The sequence below is a fragment of the Hemiscyllium ocellatum genome, chromosome 7, assembly GCF_020745735.1.
Source record: "Hemiscyllium ocellatum isolate sHemOce1 chromosome 7, sHemOce1.pat.X.cur, whole genome shotgun sequence".
In the NCBI taxonomy this organism is placed as follows: Eukaryota; Metazoa; Chordata; class Chondrichthyes; order Orectolobiformes; family Hemiscylliidae; genus Hemiscyllium; species Hemiscyllium ocellatum.
Genome location: NC_083407.1, coordinates 102,153,663 through 102,173,133, shown reverse-complemented (window position 1 = coordinate 102,173,133; position 19,471 = coordinate 102,153,663). Strand labels below are relative to the sequence as shown.

General features: G+C 41.4%; 1 protein-coding gene across 5 annotated transcripts in view; it reads right to left on the bottom strand.

The window, feature by feature from the left end:
• The window catches only part of LOC132817248 (putative methyltransferase DDB_G0268948), a 167,535-nt gene that overhangs the window by 135,886 nt on the left and 12,178 nt on the right, over positions 1 to 19,471 (bottom strand). Inside the window, exon 1 of one of the 5 annotated variants that reach the window (XM_060827605.1) lies at positions 15,671 to 15,728. The exons of 2 other annotated variants lie outside the window; for them this stretch is intronic. The gene's annotated coding sequence lies outside the window, so the exon portion shown is untranslated. Of the gene's footprint in view, positions 1 to 15,670; positions 15,729 to 19,471 lie in introns of those variants that run through there. 2 more of the 5 variants (XM_060827608.1, XM_060827603.1) reach the window with 2 other exon arrangements.

Here is a 19,471-nt window from a genome sequence, read left to right as displayed (position 1 = left end):
TACAACAGGATCTTGACCAGATGAGCCAATGGGCTGAGAAGTGGCAGATGAAGTTTAATTTAGATAAATGCGAGGTGCTGCATTTTGGGAAAGCAAATCTTAGCAGGATTTAAACACTTAATGGTAAGGTCCTTGGGAGTGTTGCTGAACAAAGAGACCTTGGAGGGCAAGTTCATAGCTCCTTGAAAGTGGAGTCGCATGTAAATAGGATAACGAAGAAGGTGTTTGGTATGCGTTCTTTATTTGGTCAAAGTATTGAGTACAGGAGTTGGGAGGTCATGTTGCGGCTGTACAGGACATTGGCTAGGTCACTATTGGAATATTGTGTTCAATTCTAGTCTCCTTCTATCAGAAAGATGTTGTGAAACTTGAAAGGGTTCAGAAAAGATTTACAAGGATGTTGCCAGGGTTGGAGGATTTGAGCTATCGGGAGAGGCTGAACAGGCTGGGCTGCTTTCCCTGGAGCGTCAGAGGCTGAGGGGTGACCTTATAGAGACTTTCAAAATTATTAGGGGAATGGATAGGGTAAGTAGGCAAAGTCTTTTCCCTGGGGTCGGGGAGTCCAGAACTAGAGGGCATAGGTTTATGGTGAGAGGGGAAAGATATAAAAGAGACCTAAGGGGCAACTTTTTCACACAGAGGGTGGTACGGGTTTGGAATGAGCCGCCAGAGGAAGTGATGGAGGTTGGTACAATTGCAACATTTAAAAGGCATTTGAATGGGTATATGAATAGGAAGGGTTTGGAGGGATATGGGCCGGATGCTGGCAGGTGGGACTAGATTGGGTTGGAATATCTAGTCGGCATGGACGGGTTGGACCGAAAGGTCTGTTTCCATGCTGTACATCTCTATGACTCTACAACAAAGAACAGTAGAGCACAAGTACAGTCCCTTCAGCTGACATGATTCCTTTTTAAACCAAAAGCCTTTTGTGTCTATGCAGTCCATATCCCTCAATTCCCCGCCTATTCATATATCTGTCAAGATGCCTCTTAAACGTTGCTGTTGTATCTGCCTCTATCACCTCCTCCAGCAGCACATTCCAGACACTTACTACCCTCTCTGTAACATAATTTCCTCTCACATCTCCTTTAAACTTACCCCCTTTTACCTTAAACCTATGTCCCCAAGTAATTGAATTTTCTACCCTGGGAAAAAGATTACAATTATCCAATCTGTCATGCCTCTCATAATTCTGTAAACTTCTATCAGGTTGACCTTAAACCTTTGATGTTCAAAGGAAACCAAGTGTATCCAATCTATCCTCATAGCTGATACCCTGCAAACCAGGCAACATCCTGGTAAACCATTTCTGTACCCTCTCCATAGCCTCCACATCTATCCAATAGTGTGGTGTCCAGAACTGTACAGAATATTCTACACAATACGGCCAAACTAAAGTTCTATTCAGCTGCAACATGACTTCCCAACTCTATCCGGGGTAGCACGTGGCTCAGCAGTTAGCACTGCTGCCTCACAGCATCAGGGATGTGGGTTTGATTCCAGCCTCGGGCAACTGTCTGTATGGAGTTTGCACATTCTCCCTGTGTCTGCGAGGGTTTCCTCCGGGTGCTCCGTTTCCTCTCACAATCCAAAGATGCGCAGGTTAGGTGAATTGGCCATGCTAAATTGCCCATAGTGTTCAGTGATGTGTAAATTAGATGCATTAGTCAGGGGTAAATGTAGAGAAATGGATTTGGATGGGATGTTCTTCAGAGGGTCAGTGTGGATTTGTTGGGCTGAAGGACTTGTTTCCATACTGTAGGGATTCTATATTTCTATCCCCTGACTTCTTGACCACCTAATCAACTTGTGTTGCCACTTTCAGGGAACTGTGTACCTGTATACCTAGATCACTCCAGATGTTCATGCTTTTAAAGGTTCTGCCATTTACTATATAGCTCCCTCCTGCATTAGATTTTCCAAAATGTACCACATTTGTCTGGATCAAATTCCATCTGTCACTTTTCTGACCAAGTCTCCTGCCTATTTATGTCCTCTGGCGAGCTTCTTTACTATCCATAGTTCCCCAATATTTGTATCATCCACAAACTTACTCATCAGGCCACCTACATTCTCCTCCAAACTATTTGTATATAGTACAAATAACAGGGGTCCCAGACACTGATCCCTGTGGAACACCACTGGTCACAGATCTTCAGTCAGAAAAACACCCTTGCACCGCTATTCTTTGTCTTATGTGACTAAGCCAGTTCTGAATCCATCTTACCAGCTCACTGCAGATTCACGTGACTTCACCTTCTGTATCAGCCAACCATGAAGGATCTTATCAAAAGCCTTGCTAAAGTTCATATTGTCAATATCTACATCCTGCCCTCATCAACCATCTTTGTCACTTCCTCAAAACATTCAATCAAGGTTGCAAGACACAACCTATCCTGCACAAACCCATGCTGCCTATCGCTAATAAGTCCATATTTTTCCAAATGTGAGTAAATCCTATTCCTAAGAATCTTCTCCAATAATTTCCCTATCACTAACATAAGGCTCAGCAGCCTGTAATTTCCTGGATTATCCCTGTTGCTCCACTTTTAAAAACGGAACAGCGTTGGCTATTCTCCAGTCCTCCGGGGACCTCTCTTGTGACTTCTCTTGAGGATACTGGCCTTAGTCTCTGATTCCCTCTTATTTCACTTGCTGACCTACTGCTCTCATCTCCCTGCCACATTAGTTTAAACCCTCCCAAGTGACACTAGCAAACCTGCCTGCCAGGATATTGGTGCCCCTTCAATATAGGTGCAAGCTGCACTTCTTGTACAGATCCCACCATCCCCAAAAGACATCCCAATGATCCACATACCTGAAGCGCTCCCTCCTACACCAGCTCATTAGCAATGCATTTAACTGCACTTTCTTCATATTCCTCGCTTCACTGGCATGTGGCACAAGAGGTAATCCAAATATACAATCTTAGAGTTCCTGCTTTTCTATTTACCTCCCTTTGCAGGACCTCATCTCTCTTTCTGTATATATAACTCATAACGATATGGACCACAACCTTTGGCTGCTCACCCTCTTCCATCAGAATTCCTGTGTCCCCTCAGAGATATCCTTCACTCTGGCACCAGGCAGGCAACATCCCATTCTGGAGACTCACTCAGAAATGCCTAACTTTGCCTTCAACTATAGAGTCCCCTATTACTACTGCTCACATACACTTTGACCCTCCCGGCTGTACAACAGAGCCAGTCGTGGTGCCACTGATCTGGCTGCTGCTATTGCTTTCTACTGAGAGGTCAATCTCTCTGTCAAACAGTATCCAGGCCAATGACCACAGGAGACTCCTGCACTGCCTGCCCAAGCTTCCTGGCATTTATTCTGTTGCTGGAAAAGCGCAGCAGGTCAGGCAGTTTCTAAGAAGCAGGAGAATCGAGGTTTCGGGCATGAGCCCTTCTTCAGGAATTTATTCTGTTGCCACTGTTCACCTCTGGGTTCACTCTCCTTCATTCTGTTGCTGCTGCTATTGTTGACTTCTAAGGATTTTGAAAATCTCTATCAAATCTTTTTTCAACCTTCTCTCGAAGGAGAACAGTCCCAGTTTCTTCAATTTATCCTCATATCTGAAGTTTCACATTCCTGTAACCATTTTTGTATATTGCTTCTGCACGTTCTCCAATGTTTTCACATCTTTCTGACAATATGGTGTCCATAACTTTACACAATGCTCCAGCTGAGGTCTAACAAGTGTCTCATACACATTCAACAATACCTCTTTGCTCTTGTACTCTATGCCTGAATTAATAAAGTTAGGAACACCGTAAGCTTTATCCATTACTCTCCCTCCCTCTCCTGCCATCTTCAATAATCTTTGCATATATACACCAAGTTCCTTCTGTTCCTGAACTCCCTTTAGGATTGCACCCCTTATTTTAGGCTGCCTTTCCTTGTTTTTCATCCCAAAGTGCATCACCTCAGACTTCTCTGATTAAATCTCATATTCCACCTATCTGCCCATTCCATGAACTTGTCATGTTACTTTTGAAGTGCCACACTATCCTCCTCACAATTTACAATTCTTCCAATGTTATCATAGTCGATAAACTTTGAAATTGTACACTGCACAGTAAGATCCAGATTAATAGTATACACCAGGAAAAGCAAGGGTCTTAATAATAACCCTTGGGAATTCCATTATAAATTTTTCTCCAGCTCAAAAGATATCCATTGACCAATAGGATAAATAGACAAGGTCTTTTCCTTAGGGTGGGGGAATCCAGAATCAGAGGGCATAGATTTAGGGTGAGAGGGGAAATAATTAAAAGAGACATAAGGAACAACTTTTTCACACAGATGGTGGTGCATGTTAGGAATCAGCTGCCAGAGGAAGTGGTGGAGGCTGGTAAAATTACAACATTTAAAAGGCACCTGGATGGGTATACGAATAGGAAGGTTTGGCGGGACATGGGCCGGGGGCTGGCAGGTGGGACTAGATTGGGTTGGGATATCTGGTCGGCATGGACGAGTTGGACTGAAGGGTCTGTTTCCATGCTGTACATCTCTATGACTCTAATACTTTCTGTTTCCCACCCCTCTGTTTCCTATCATGTTGACTGTATAATAAATAATGACCCAGCCACCTGGTCTTCTTCCAAATATTACCTTCAGATATTTTACATCGATCTGGACTGGTAGATGGAATTAATGTTTAATGTCTCATTGAAAGACAGTTCTTTTAACAATGTACATACACTGCGATGTCAGCCTGGATATTGTACCCAGACCCAGAAGTGGGATCTGAACCTGTCGTGAAAGATCTTGAGAAAAAAATTTACACATTATTGTCCTTTCAAAACCTTCCATCCCTGCCATATATATAAGCCAGCTTATAGAAGTAGGAGTGAAAACTGGAACTGAACATGGGGATTGCATGATCTAAGACCAAATATCAGAGCAGCACTTACTGACAATGTCTGTATTGCAAGACTGACTCATAGTTCCTGTGCAGCAATCTCCCTGTGAAAGGGCATTTATCAAACCAGATCAGAAAGTTTCTTTTACTTAAGAGAAGGCCCAAATATTTGTCAAAATGATCCAGTAAAGGTTTTGGCTGCAATGGCCACAGTGACAGTTCAGTCAAATAAAAATGAAGAGGATGGAAAATTAAATAAGCTGTTCGATTAAGAACTTCACAAATGCAGATGCCATTTCAAACATGTGATAGATTTAGGTCTTACCATGACAGTTATTCAACCCAATCAAACTGTCTCTTAACAATTCACGTTGTCCCAATAATCCTTGTCTATTCAAAGTAACCCTGTCCCAGTATCCCAATTCCAATAATCCCTTTCCGAAAAATCATTTTGCAAGTGGTTGGAACATAAAAGTAGGAAAGCCTTGTATCACTGTGCCAGGCAATAGTGAAACCATACCTTGAATACTGCATTCAGTTTTGGTCCTTATTTAGTGGAGATAGTTTTGAGAAGGTTTACAAGGTTGATTCTGGAGATGAAAAGCTTTGTCTCATGAGGAAATGCTGAGCGGGTTTGGATTATATTAATTGGAGTGCACAAGAATGATAGATGGTCTTATTGATACACATAAGATTCTGAGGAGGCCTGACAAAGTAGATGCTGAAAGTGATGTTTCCCCCCACCCCCCTCCCCATGGCAAAATCTCGAACTAAGGGGGCAGAGTTTCAGAATAGGGGATCTCATTTAAGGTGGAGATGAGAACAAATTTAAACTCTTAGAGGGCCATTAATCTGTGAAATTCTATGCCAAAGAGAGCTATGGAGCCTGGGTCATTGAATAAATGCAAAGACAAGCTTTGATTTTTGATCTCTATTGTTAAGAATTGCTGGAGTTAAAGTAATAAAGAGATCAACCATATGATTGAAAGCCAATTCACGCGTGGGGGAACCAAATGAATTATTCCATTTTTTGAGTTTTTATATTCTTAACAATCACTGCTTCATCAATTCCTGTTCAGTCCTGATAATTCTTGGCAACCAGTTTCTGTTTGAACTCAGAATGACAACTTCAAACAGACACTAACATGCTGCAACACCCCATGGAGTCAGACAAATCGCTATCTGGACAGTAAGGGAGGAAAGGTGATAGAGAAGAGGCAATATGAGAAACTGGGAGTGATTAAAAGTAATCAGGACATCCGCCTTAAATTCCCATTAACTTTACAAAAATAGAAGGAAAAATTATGCTGCTGATTTAATAGATTTTTTTCACTTGCACATGACCCTGTGAAATGATACTCTTCCACTTTAGATATAAACCCTGTTGCTAGACATGGAGGATCCTATTACCAATGGACTTTTGGCTCTTATCCATTAAGTAAATTTGATAAAGTAGCACAGACTACCAACATCATCGTATCAAAGAAAATGGTTCGGATTTTGTTTTATTTTCAGTTTAAACAGACTTACAATCTTTAAATGGGGATAATATTGCAAAGTAATTTGATCTTCAGGAAGTCCAGTTTTGACTGATTTAAATCGCATCTATTGTTGGCCATTAAAATATTTAGCTGAATGTCAGCGAGCGCCACGGATTTATTTGTTTCTTGATCACATTCTCAACAGTGCTACATTATTAAAAGAGATTATAGATCTTTCAATAGTCAGGTTAGTCCGATTTAACTTACTTTAATTTCCACTTGTTGGGAGTTTTTATGAATCAAATTGACCGACAGTCACTTTGCTCACTGGTATCAAGTGTGGTTTTGCAGAACGTTTGACTCACCTTTCATACATTGTGTCCGGATCTTCTCAACTTGCTCTGTGAACTCATTCACACACTAAACAATAGGCTGCCCTATTCACCCTCCTTAGCTTTGTAATTGTGAAATCTGAAGATCACACAGTGTTAGTGGAACACAGCTCAAATCAATTCTACATTTCTCAGTAATCTTTTTTTTGTGTTCTGTTGAACATGCCTTCAGGGCCATTCAACAACTTTAGTTTGAATTTATATTGTCCTCCACCTTTGAACATGAAGCATTATGCAAGAAACTGATGTCAATCTGGACGGAGGAGTCCCAGCAGAACAGAGAATTACTGTTCCCTTGAAGTCTCTCTCACAAGCCAGAGAATACGGCCACCATTCATAAATTCTAGCCAGCCTTTTTTAGTTGAGGGGAAACAAGGCTGTATTCAACCATTGCTTTCATTTTTTTTCCATCAGATTCTAGGTTTGATTCCTTCACTATGCTGGTGTCAGACTGGATGCTGTTTACTATTAGTCTCAGTGGTTTTGTTTGTGTGTGTGTGTGAGAGAGAGAGAGATAGAGAGAGCACTTTTTCAGCAAGCCCTTCCAATTCCAACTGAAACATTGATGAGCGTCCACACCAGGTGCAAGAGAAGACTGTAAAAAAGAGGATTTGTCTCCTTTACAAGATAGCAGCTGTTGTTTTTGGCTAGGTTTTTAAAGATCCAAGCCTTTTATGAGGGTTAGTATCTGGGTGATGTTAATATCAGGTCAACTATCTGGTTAAGGTTAAGGATCAACCATGGGTATTGATTGAGCACAAATAAAATGGGACTGTTGGGTTACTTGGCAGAGTAATCAGAAAGCAGAGATCTGTCATATTCTAAGCTGTAAAGCTCTAAGCCAGTGTTTCCTCTCCAGACATTGAAACCACTGCCAACCCTGATGATAAAGTCTCTGAGAAGGATGATTTAGAGAAGAGAGCTCAATTATGTTGTGGTATTTTCTTCTTTTCCTGGCATGCGATATCCTAATCACCCATTAACTGTGACTGAGAAAACCCTCCCAGAAAGCTTCAGACCTTCGAGGGGAGCTTCTGACATGGTCTTTGCTGCCGAGCAAAGCAAAGAAAAATATCAAGAACAACAACAGGAACATTTCATTGCAAGTGTTGATATGACCAAAACACTTGATTCTGTAAATTGTGCGGCTCCATGGATTGTGTTCCAGAAATTGGGATGTCCAAGAAACACAAGCCAGCACAGTGGCTCGGTGTTAGCACTGCTGCTTCACAGCGCCAGAGACTTGGGTTTGATTCAACCCTTAGGTGACTATCTGTGTGGAGTTTGCATGTTCTCCCCGTGTCTGCATGGGTTTCCTCCAGGTGCTCCGGTTTCCTCCCACAGCCCCAAAATGTGCAGGGTAGATGAGGGGATTATCCTGAATAGGCAATGTCTGTGTTCCTTTGATTTTGGAAGAATAATCTAAGCTATAAATAACATTACTATTAAGATTACGTTCTGTGTCTTGTTTCATACTTCATGGTCTGGTTTCAGTTTAACAGGTAAGATCGATGAGGAGGTTGAAGAGCGTGAGAGAGGAACGGGTAGTCTGGCCAGGTTAGGGGAGGGAATGGAATGGCCTGCTTCCACACTTAGAGATTCGATGATTAATATATGACTTAGCATCAGCTTTCTAGGCACAGAATAATTGGTGATTTCTTTGTAACATTAACATTCTTAAGAGTCCTTATGTTTCCATTGTGAGAGAATCTAGAACTAGTCAGTCTCAGAATAAATGGTTGGCCATTTTGGACTGAGATGAGGAAAATGTTTTGAAAGTCAAACCGAGTTTAATCTGGAATTAAACTATGGTGCTTAACATACTTGATGCAGGTTCAAAAAGCTACTAATTTTCAACAATGACAGAACAAGGTAAGTCAACAATGTTAATCATTAATCACAAGTGGTGGCCTGGGTAAAGTGCAGCTCCCAGAGCTGTTGCACAATATTGATATAAGTTTCAAATCAGTCAGCTAATCTGTTGATCCAATTATGTATAGCTTTCAGGTAATTTCAACATACATGGTGAATGCATTGCTTTGTCAAATTTCTATAATTATGTGACATAAATTTTATTTTTCAACTCCTGTTTAAGTAAAACACAGAAAACTACTTACTGAGATTACCATGTCATTCCAGTTATATTGTTGGGAAATCAATGGTTATTTTATTAGTTTAATTGAACAGGCCTGTGTACAAAAGGTATACAGAAACTGATCTACTGACAGCCAGAGCAAGTTGAAAAAGACATTGCTGTCCTGGAAAATTGACTTGCCTGCCACGTCATTATGTTTATGGCCACTAGCAAATTTTGTGTTGCAAATTAATTTGATTTAATCATTGCTCTAATTGAAGCCAGGATACAAAATAACAAAGGCACCTCCTTTTACAGCACTGCCTCTCAACTCTGCAACACACCAGGAATGAGCTGGTGTGGGGCGGGGGGTGGAAATGGAGGGATAAGCTGAAAAATGGTGTGCCTCAGCAATAACTGCTGCACTGTCATGGAGCAATTGAGGCACTTAATAGCAAGGTAAGGAGGATCCTGACTGTTCAGGGATCATGTACCCAACAGAGGCCAACCACCCCATGATACTAATCCACTTCCTTGCTTCCCAAATCAGTGCTTCTACTACCCACTGCCTGCCAGACCTTCCCCTCTGATATCCAAAACGTATCTGGATCTCCAGAACCATGGCTCTTTGATGTTTAGGGACTGTTTGTAGTCACACCATTAATCACAGTTCCTGATGGTGCATCTAGGACTAGAGAGCTCGGGGCTCTTGATTGTCTAGCAGCAGTCTGAGCCAGACCTTCCTCTGAGATGGGTGCAGAAGTCTCTTCCTGAGCCAGTTAACAGCATGATGACCACACAGAGGTGGGCTGACCCTCTGCGTTTGCTGGAGGATGGGTGGGGCATATGGGGTGGTCGTTACCTCTGTCTAAAATTCTGATCATACCTAAATTACAGAAATGAATGAAGCAGTAGATATGGCTGCTGATGGGACATTGACTTTCCAAGATTACCATCATGACAAAGCTTTTCATCCAATAACCTGTTCCAAAACTGGGCTTCAAAACAATCCAAAACCAAATAAAAAGACATTTAGAGGAGTTTATGGAGCAACTATTTTTCCTAAGAGCCATATTTTTCTGAGCATCATCCTCATGAAGCTTAAAATTGGGATATTAGCTTAGAAATATAGACACAGAAACAAACAAACTAGAAGCAGGAAAAGGCTCTTAAAGCAAGCCCCACTATATGCACAGCTGATCCTCTATTCCAGTGCCATCTTCCTGCTTTCTCCCCATGCCCCTTTATGTCTTTAAAATCTAAAGATTTATCAATATCTTCCTTGAATATGTTCAGTGCATTGGCCCACATAGTCTTCTGTGGTAGAGTATTCCACAGGTTCATTCCTTTTGTGTGAAGAAATATTTTTTAATCTTGGTCCTAAATGGTCTAGCTCATATCCTGAGATTGTGACCTTTGGTTTCATAAAATCCCTACAGTGTGGAAGCAGGCTACTTGACCCATCAAGTCTACACTGACCCTTCAAACAGCATCCCACCCAGATCCACCCCCTACCCAATCCCTGCATTTCCCATTGCTAACTTACACATGTCTGAACAATATGCGGCCATTTAGCATGGCCAATCCACCTAAACTGTACACCTTTGGACTGTGAAGAAAATCACAGCACCCAGAGGAAACCCATGCAGACACAGGAAGAACATGTAACCTCCACACAGACTGGTGCCTGAGAATGGATTTCAATCAGGGTGCCTGGCGCTGTAAGGCAGCAGTGCTGACCACTGAGCCACTATTCTGGGCTCCCCAACCAGGGAAAACTACTTTACTGCACCTAGTCTGTTTAGCCCGGTTAAAATTTTGTTTCAAATTAGACCTCCTTTCATCCTTCTAAATTATTGTGGATATACGTTCAGTTGTATCAAACTCTCCCCATAGGAAAGTTCTGCCATCCCCGGAATCAGCCTAATGAATCTTTGTTGCACTCTCTCTATATCCTTTCTTAGCTATGGGGACCAAAACTATATACAATATTCCAGGTGGGGTCTTACCAATGCCCTATATAACTGCAGGAGAAAGTGAGGACTACAGATGCTGGAGATCAGAGCTGAAAATGTGTTGCTGGAAAAGCGCAGCAGGTCAGGCAGCATCCGAGGAGCAGGAGAATCGACGTTTCGGGCATGAACCCTTATTCAGGAATGGCTGAAGAAGGGCTCATGCCTGAAACGTCGATTCTCCTGCTCCTTGGGTGCTGCCTGACCTGCTGCGCTTTTCCAGCAACACATTTTCACCTATATAACTGCAGTTACACATCCCTAATTCTGAACCCAAATTCTCTTGCAATGGTTTTGTACACATGATCTAACCACAGCCACTAGTACAGACAAACACAATGGGCACTGGTGATTTGGCTTTGAACAGTGTGCAGTGCTGGCTTGATGATGAGCAACACTGATTTGACAATATCATTGCCATTCTGGGACTCTGACCTCCAATCGACTTTCTATGCCATTAAATGTAAGAACCCCAGTAGTGAGGGAAAGATGGAAATTGATCATAATCATAAAATATTTCAAGGTCAGTTTCTAGGATTATTTGAAAGAAGTAGAAGGCAAGTGGTTAGGCCACTTTTGGAATACTGGGTTCAATTCGGCTCTCTCTGCTACTGGAAGCATGTTGCAATACTTGAAAAAGTTCAGAAAAGATCTACAAGGATGTTACCAGGGTTAAAGGGTTTATGCTAAAAGGAGAGGCTGAATAGGCTGGGGCTATTTTCCCAGAGTGTCAGAGTCTGAAGGGTGACCTGATAGAGGATTATAAAATCATGAGGTGCATGGATAGGGTAAATAGACAAGGCTTTTTCCCTGAGGTAAGGGAGTCCAAAACTATATAGCATAAGTTTAAAGGTGAGAAGAAAAAGATTTAAAGGGACCTTAGGATCAACTTTTTCACACAGAGGGTGATGCGTGTATGGAATGAGCTGCCAGAGGAAGTAATGGAGGCTGGTACAATTACAACATTTAAAAGGTATCTGGATGAGTATATGAATAGGAAGGGTTTAAAGGGATATTGGCCAAATGATGGTAAATGGGACTAGATTTATTTCGGATATCTGGTCGGCATGGATGAGTCGTCCAAACGTCTATTTCCGTGATGTACATCTCTACGACCCTATGAATCGAAGTGTTTGACTATAGTTGGCAGTGAGTGACATCTTCTCTGAACTATACTGATTTAAGTAATGTAATTACTTTATTGTTTATAATGGATCCTAAGATGAGATCCTGGGAAGAGATCTGTAAAAAATATGACATGCTATTGGCAAGGAGGGGTTTTGCTAAATAAACACCACTGGTCTTTCTGAGGGCAATAAAAAGATCCAAAGGAAATCTGGAGCTTGTGGATCAGCTGAAGCTGACTCCATATCTATTATATAGATAGAAACCCCAACAGCCTATTGATGACTGTTGCAAAATGCCACAGCAAAGGGCTTAAGTGTGATTATGCTGAATAACTTGATTAGAGCATAATTAAGTGTTTAATCGTCTCTATTCTAATCAAAGATCTTACAGGCAAGGGGAAAATGCCATTCATGGCTTGAATGCACTGTGCCAGCCAACATCAATTACATTCTTTGGATGCAGATACTATTGTTCCAGTCAGTAAAGTATACCAAACGAACAAGACCTCATATAGATGCAGTTTCATATCCACCCAGATGTTATCTAGTATATTTTCATGACTGCAAAGCACATGCAAAAGATACTAGGCATGCATTTGCAGCAAGTCTGGTTGCAAAATCGAAACCAGAATCCAGAACAGGACCCAAGTGACCAACAATGGGGTACAACACCACAATGATGGCAGCAGGGAAGGCATACATACACAAATGGCTAACCAAACAAAAAGCAACCTTTGGAAGGTAAAGAATTGTCAAGCTCACATACCATATTAACAGTGCGAGATCAGCAGAAGCGTTTATGACCGTTAACATTGTTATCCTCAAAAACAAGTCAGCACCCCCCAATAATTAAAGCACCCCCGATAACCAAAATTGATCCAGCAGCTGGTGCCAACATATTACCACTACTCATCTAAAAAGGGGCGGACTCCATAATGTGGCACTCTATTTTAAAAACTCACCTGAGGGTGACACGGCAGCTCAGTGGTTAGCACTGCTGCCTCACAGTACCAGGGACTGGGTTCATTTTAGCCTTGGGTGGCTTCTGCGTGAGGTTTACACATTTTCCCTGCGTCCTGTGTGGGCTTCTGCCGGATGTTCTGGTTTCCTCGCAGTTCAAAGATGTGCAGATTTGGTGGATTGGCCATGCTAAAGTGCGGAGTTATGAGGCGGGGGGGGGAATCAGTGTGGACTTGATGGACCAAATGGCCTCTTTCCACACTGCAGGGATTCTATGAATATTTTATGAGCAAAAGTCCTTCTTGCAGTGTAGAGCAATTCATCAATTCTGTGCAGTAGCACAACCACACAGGATTGCCAAGGTGCTCATTTAGCTTGCTTTCCTGAAATGTTTTATCTGGTAAAGATAATGGCACCACTACCAGTATTCACAGATCTCAGCACCATAATCATTCATGAGATTCACACCACACCCACAGCAATGAGAATGAAAGAGTCACGAGAATTTTCTTTTCAAAGACTGAGTAGGTAGAGAACCAACCACCACAACAGCACACCGGACAGACAATGTGAGTCAGAAATCCAGTCACATATACTTGGATAGCAACCAAGGCTTCTAAGATACCCAATCAGCTGAAGTCATCTGAAAACATTACTGATCATGCCATTACAGTGCAAAGCAGCAGAAGCCAGTACAGACCAATGCGCGATATGTCAATCATGAAGACAATGAGGAGGAAAACTCCAACATTAATGATTGTGCAACGATGTTGACTTATAGCAACCAACAGGAAGACAACTAAGTTGACCCACCAAGAATAAGACATATCTCTCCTGAGGGGTATATTTTGTTTTATTCATTCACAGGATGAGGGTATCGCCAGCTAGGTCAGCATTATTACCCTTCCCTAATAGCCCAGATGGTTGAGAGTTAACCACATCGCTGTGGGTCTGGAGTCACATATTGACCAGACCAGGTAAGCTTGACAGTTTCCTTCCCTAAAGGACATTAGTGAACTAGATGGATTTTTTCCCCATGATCAACAATGGGTTCATGGTCATCATTAGGCTCTTAATTCCCGATTTAGAAAAAAATTGAACTCAAATTTCACCATTTGCTCTGGTGAGATTTGAACCCGGCTCCCAAGTAAATTAGCTGGTCTCCGGACTAATAGTCTAGCAAGAATATCACTAGGCCTCCACAATCACCAAATCAGGATGAATTGGTAAACTTTGAAATATTAGATCAAAGTTTGAATTATTAATCTAGTTAACGCTGTTTTAACATATCTGTATAATTGTTGAATCAACAACACGTGTCTATATACAACAATATATATCTAATCAGGATGTCCTTCCTTTGGAAATAAAGGGGATGTTGTGTTATGTCTCACACCAAAGATGCAATACACCTTTAAGGGATGTGGTCATTATATCATCATAGAGTGCAAGGTAACGGAATAAAGCTCTCAGTATCCATATTATTGAGCTCTGTCCTCTTGCAGCATGACACACTGAGGGATGTGTGCTACAGAATATTGGAATTCCTGAGCTTGAGCCTAGAGACACCACTGCCTGTCATTGTAATGTACTTAGATAGATACCAGGTGATATAACAAAAGTTTATTATTCTTTAGTACAACGAGTACTACGTGACCAACATCACACCCTTATGTTATGTGACCTGTCGTAAATAGCACAATGTCATAGTGGCAGATCATCAGTATATCACCAGTATTTCAGTTTATGTCATGTCATATCACATCAACCACCTAGAAGGACAAAGGCATCAGATACATGGGAAAAGCACTAAATTCTCCTCCAAGTCACACACTACTTTTTGACTTGATAAAAATTTCCTATTCCTTCACTATTGCCAGGTCAAAATCCTGGAATTAACCCTCCATCTCCCCCAACCCAAAACTCTGAACAGAACTGTGGGTGTATCTACCTCACAAGGCCTTCAGCTACATAAGAAGCTCTTACCATCTTATCACCCCTTGTAACAGGGCAATTGGGAAAGTACAATAAATACTATCTTAGTCAGTGACGCACATATTTCTTGCACAAGTTCTTAAAAAACTGGTGTTGGCCACCAGTGAACAGCATGGTAATCATTAGCTGCAAATACAAATTATTGAAAGAGCAGGCAGCACAAATTTAACATGGTGGTTACAACACAATAAGTAGGCATGGGTGACACTTGCACCAAGATTCCCACATTTAATTATAGGAAAAGCTAATTTCACCCGCTATGTCTTTCTCAGTGATTGGATTGAAGAAAAGAAAGAAGAAGAAACCTTTCACAACTCCAAGACATTTAAAAGTACTCTATAGCCAACAATGCACTGTGAATTGTGGTCATTGTTGTAAGACAGCAAGTATGGCTGTCAAACTGAAACAGAATTTTTCACAGACAGCAAAGCAATAATAACAAGATAATATTTACAGGGTAATCTAGAGTTCAGTGTCCTGCATATTTTATTGTATAAGCTGTCAGATCACCACACTGAAAGGATATCAGTTTGGCACAGACTAGAGCCTGAATTCATGAGATAGCTTACCAATGTCTGTTTCTAAGCGAGCTGATTACATTGAAACTCCTTTTATTGAATCAAAGGGAACCCCTGAGAAGATGCCAAGCTACTGCATCTGTCCTTATTGTCGTACAGTAAATAGCATTTCAGCATTCTGTCAATAGAAGTAATCCAACCAAAGATAGGGAAGTAATGCAACTAATATGCAAGTGCTTACCAGTAAAAACACTCTCTGGTGGAATAACTCAGATCCATTTCTCACCATACAGCAGAGATGGTCTAAAGTAAAGATGGAGTCATATTTCAAGGTTATTATTTAGAAACTGAGATAGCCTCACTTTACAAAGACTAATAAATCAATGTCACGTTTTAAAAAAAACTCTTCCAGATTGCTAGCTTCCTCCTTCCCTGTTTACTCCTTGTTGGCATTCAGCTGTGCATCACTTTAGGAGCAACTCTCTTGGGCCAACTGTCATGCACAAAGAATAATCGTGTCCTCTCCCTGATCTCCATATTCATGCATTTTTAGCAAACACTGACATGAAACAGAATTGACTTTTTCTTTCTCCTAACTCTGAATTATATGTTTAACTTATGCTTACACCAACATAAACAAGGAGTTGGCCTAAGACCATAAGACACAGGAGTGGAAGTAAGGTCATTCGGCCCATTGAGTCCACTCCGCCATTCAATCATGGCTAATGGGCATTTCAACTCCACCGACCCGCATTCCCCCCATAGCCCTTAATTCCTTGTGACATCAAGAATTTATCAATCTCTGCCTTGAAGACATTTATCATCCTGGCCTTCACTGCACTCTGCGGCAATGAATTCCACAGGCCCACCACTCTCTGGCTGAAGAAATGTCTCTGCATTTCTGTTCTGAATTTACTCCCTCTAATTCTCAGGCTGTGTCCACGGGTTCTAGTCTTCGCGCCTAACGGAAACGATTTCCTAGCATCCACCCTTTACAAGCCATGTATTATCTTGTAAGTTTCTATTAGATCTCCCCTTAATCTTCTAAATTCCAATGAATACAATCCCAGGATCCTTAGCCGTTCCTCGTATGTTAGACCTACCGTTCCAGGGATCATCCGTATGACCTATAAGATGCAGATAGTCACTTCTCAATTTACCAGATTGCATGGGAGCCCAATGTCACTTACAAGGAGCACAGACTGCGTTGACAATAACAACTTGAATGTTTCTATTACCTTCACCATAATACAATATCCTAAAATGGCTTCACAGGAGAGTCATCAGAAAAAAATGGCTCAAGCTACATCAGGAGATGTCAGGACCGATGATCAGAAGTGTGGTAAAGTGATAGGTTTATTGGACCAAGTTAAAGGGTTTGTGTGACACACAGAGGAGAAGAAATTTAGGGAAAGAATTCCATAGTTCAGACTTTTGATGGTTGAAGGTAGAGCCTCTAATAGTAGGATGAAGGAAATGATGGAAGCACAAAATGCCAGGACTGGAGGACAACAGAGAGTTGTAGGGCTAAGAAAGGGTAGGTAGGGGTGAGGCCAGGGAGAGTTTAGAAAACAAGGAAGAAAATTTTAAAGCTACTGGACAGGGAGTCAATATAGGTTAGTCATCTACAGGAGTGAAGGATGAATGGGATTTTGGGTGAGATCTGATGAGCTTAAGTTTATAGAAGACATTGGAAAAGAGTTTGGAGGTAATGAAAGCATAGATTAGGCATTCAATAGCAGAAGGGTTTGGGTAGAGGCAAATAAGACAAGCTTATGATGGTGAAAGTTGACACACTTCCTAACAGAGAAGCTCTGGATTAAATAAGATGCTGAAGGTGTAAACAGCCTTAGGCAGGGAAGAAGATGGAGTCAGTGGTGAAGGAATGGAATTTCACAGAGACCGAAGTCAAAGCTTTTTTTGCTAATCACAAACAAAACATGATTTGATTAGATTTTTGCTCAGAAAATATTTTTGCAGGTATATGAAAATCAGACCCTAGTTCAATACTAGCTCATTTCAATTAACAAAGACCATCCTCTAATAATGCATATAGCATAACATTTGACATATAAATTGTATGAGTAATTGGTTCTCGCGCCTTTGGTGAAGATTGATTCCATTTATTATGGCTTTTTTTATTGCTGAAAATAAAATTGAAGTTACAGGTCACTTGTTATAATATCTCCTTTGGTTTGCTGTCAATTTTTTATTGGATTATGTTCCTATGAGACACCTTGGAATATTGTACTACATTGAAGGTGCTGTTTAAATGCAAATAGCAATCACTGAAGAACATATTTTTATTCACAAGTTTGTATGGCAATCACTGCTATTCAGTATTAAATACGGTGGCTCAGTGGTTAGCAATGCTGCCTCACTGGCCCAGGCACCTGCATTCAATTCCAGCTTCGGACAACTGTCTGTGCGGAGCTTGTACGCTCTCCCTGTGTCTGTGTAGGTTTCCTCACATTGTCCAAAGATGTGCAGGTTAGGTAAAATGGCTATGTAAATTGCCCATAGTGTTCAGGGTGCATTAGTCAGGGGTAAATTTGGGGGTGGGTTATTCTTTGGAGGGTTGGTGTGGACTTGTTGGGCTGAATGGACTTTTCCACAGTGTAGGGATTCTATTTGTAAGTCATTCAGTTAATTTAGACAAAAAACAAATTCAACCCAAGCAATAATGTAATTAAGTCAACTTCTCTTCCACACAATGCAGAGCAGTCTTCAGATTTTCCACAGCGATAGGGAGAACTGGGGACACAAAATACAACATTATGCTCATTAACAGCACTGCTGGCTTTTGAAATAGTGCTGAAAAAGTAAGCTTGAAAACGATTATCAATGTCACTCTGAAATCATGAGAACTTTCTCCTAGACCAGTCTTTCACCCACCTTCTTTTGTACTGTGCCATTTCAAAAATAAAGTCATGATATTAGAGTGAACTAATGTTCATGTGCTTGCATCGCATTCCGTTAGGTACTCAGGAAGAATCATTAGAGCCATATGCCTCTGTGTCATTTCTCACCAGAGATATCCCTGTATTCCCAATCTTCTTTTTCCTTCACCTGCCACCTCCTAGAGAGAGGAATGGCGCAAGGAGCTTGAGCAAATTCTGTGGCTTGTGTCAAACATTCCTGTCTGGTCCCCATCAAAAGTCATCCAGCAGAAGCTCAAAACCCTCTTGGTTATTATGCAAAGTCTTATCTTCTTCTTGAGAGTCCACAGTTTTACATGAATGGTCTGCTGCCATATTGAATGACTACAGAAGCCGGTCTTCATTACCCTTCCTGAATATTGAAAGATACTTTCTGGGAGCCATCCACACTCCTTGCTTTTGATTTTACTTTGCACATTGCAGTTGTTGTGTTATGGCCTATTCTGAGCACTACACTTCAGAAAAGGTGTAAATACCTTTAAAATGATCCAGAGGAAATGTCACAAGGAATGAGGGACTTCAGATATGAAGAACTTCACAGGCTCTCAAGAACCAAAATTATCATCCTGAGTCCTTTAGTTTTGTAGTTTGGAATAGGCCCATGCCCCATCTATGACACTAATGGCACGTCCTATCCCCACACTCCACCCCCTACTGCCAGCCTGCACTCCAACCTCTGAAAGCTGCTGCATAAGTCCAAGCCATTGTGGTTTCAGGGAAGGGCAGTTGCATATGTGGAAGTTGGCACACCCCATGGGGCTTACTTACAGCTTGGCCTAAGCACACAACAGAAATGAAAGAGTTGCAGGTCTGAGCAACTGACCATGCTGCCTGACACACACCAGGTAGCATCACCACCTTTCCCCTCCCCGTGCCCAATATCCTGCTAATTACCAGCCAGTAATACTTTATTCAGTTTATCATTAAACAGATAGTGAACAGGAGGCTGGCATTAGATGACAGATTGGCATTGGGAACATAAGCAAAAGAAGCTGGAAAAAGCTATATAGTCCTTCAAGGTTGCTTCATTATTCAACAAGATAATGGCTAATGTCCTATGTCAACTCCTCCATCCTGCACTATTTTCATATCTCTTCACTCGA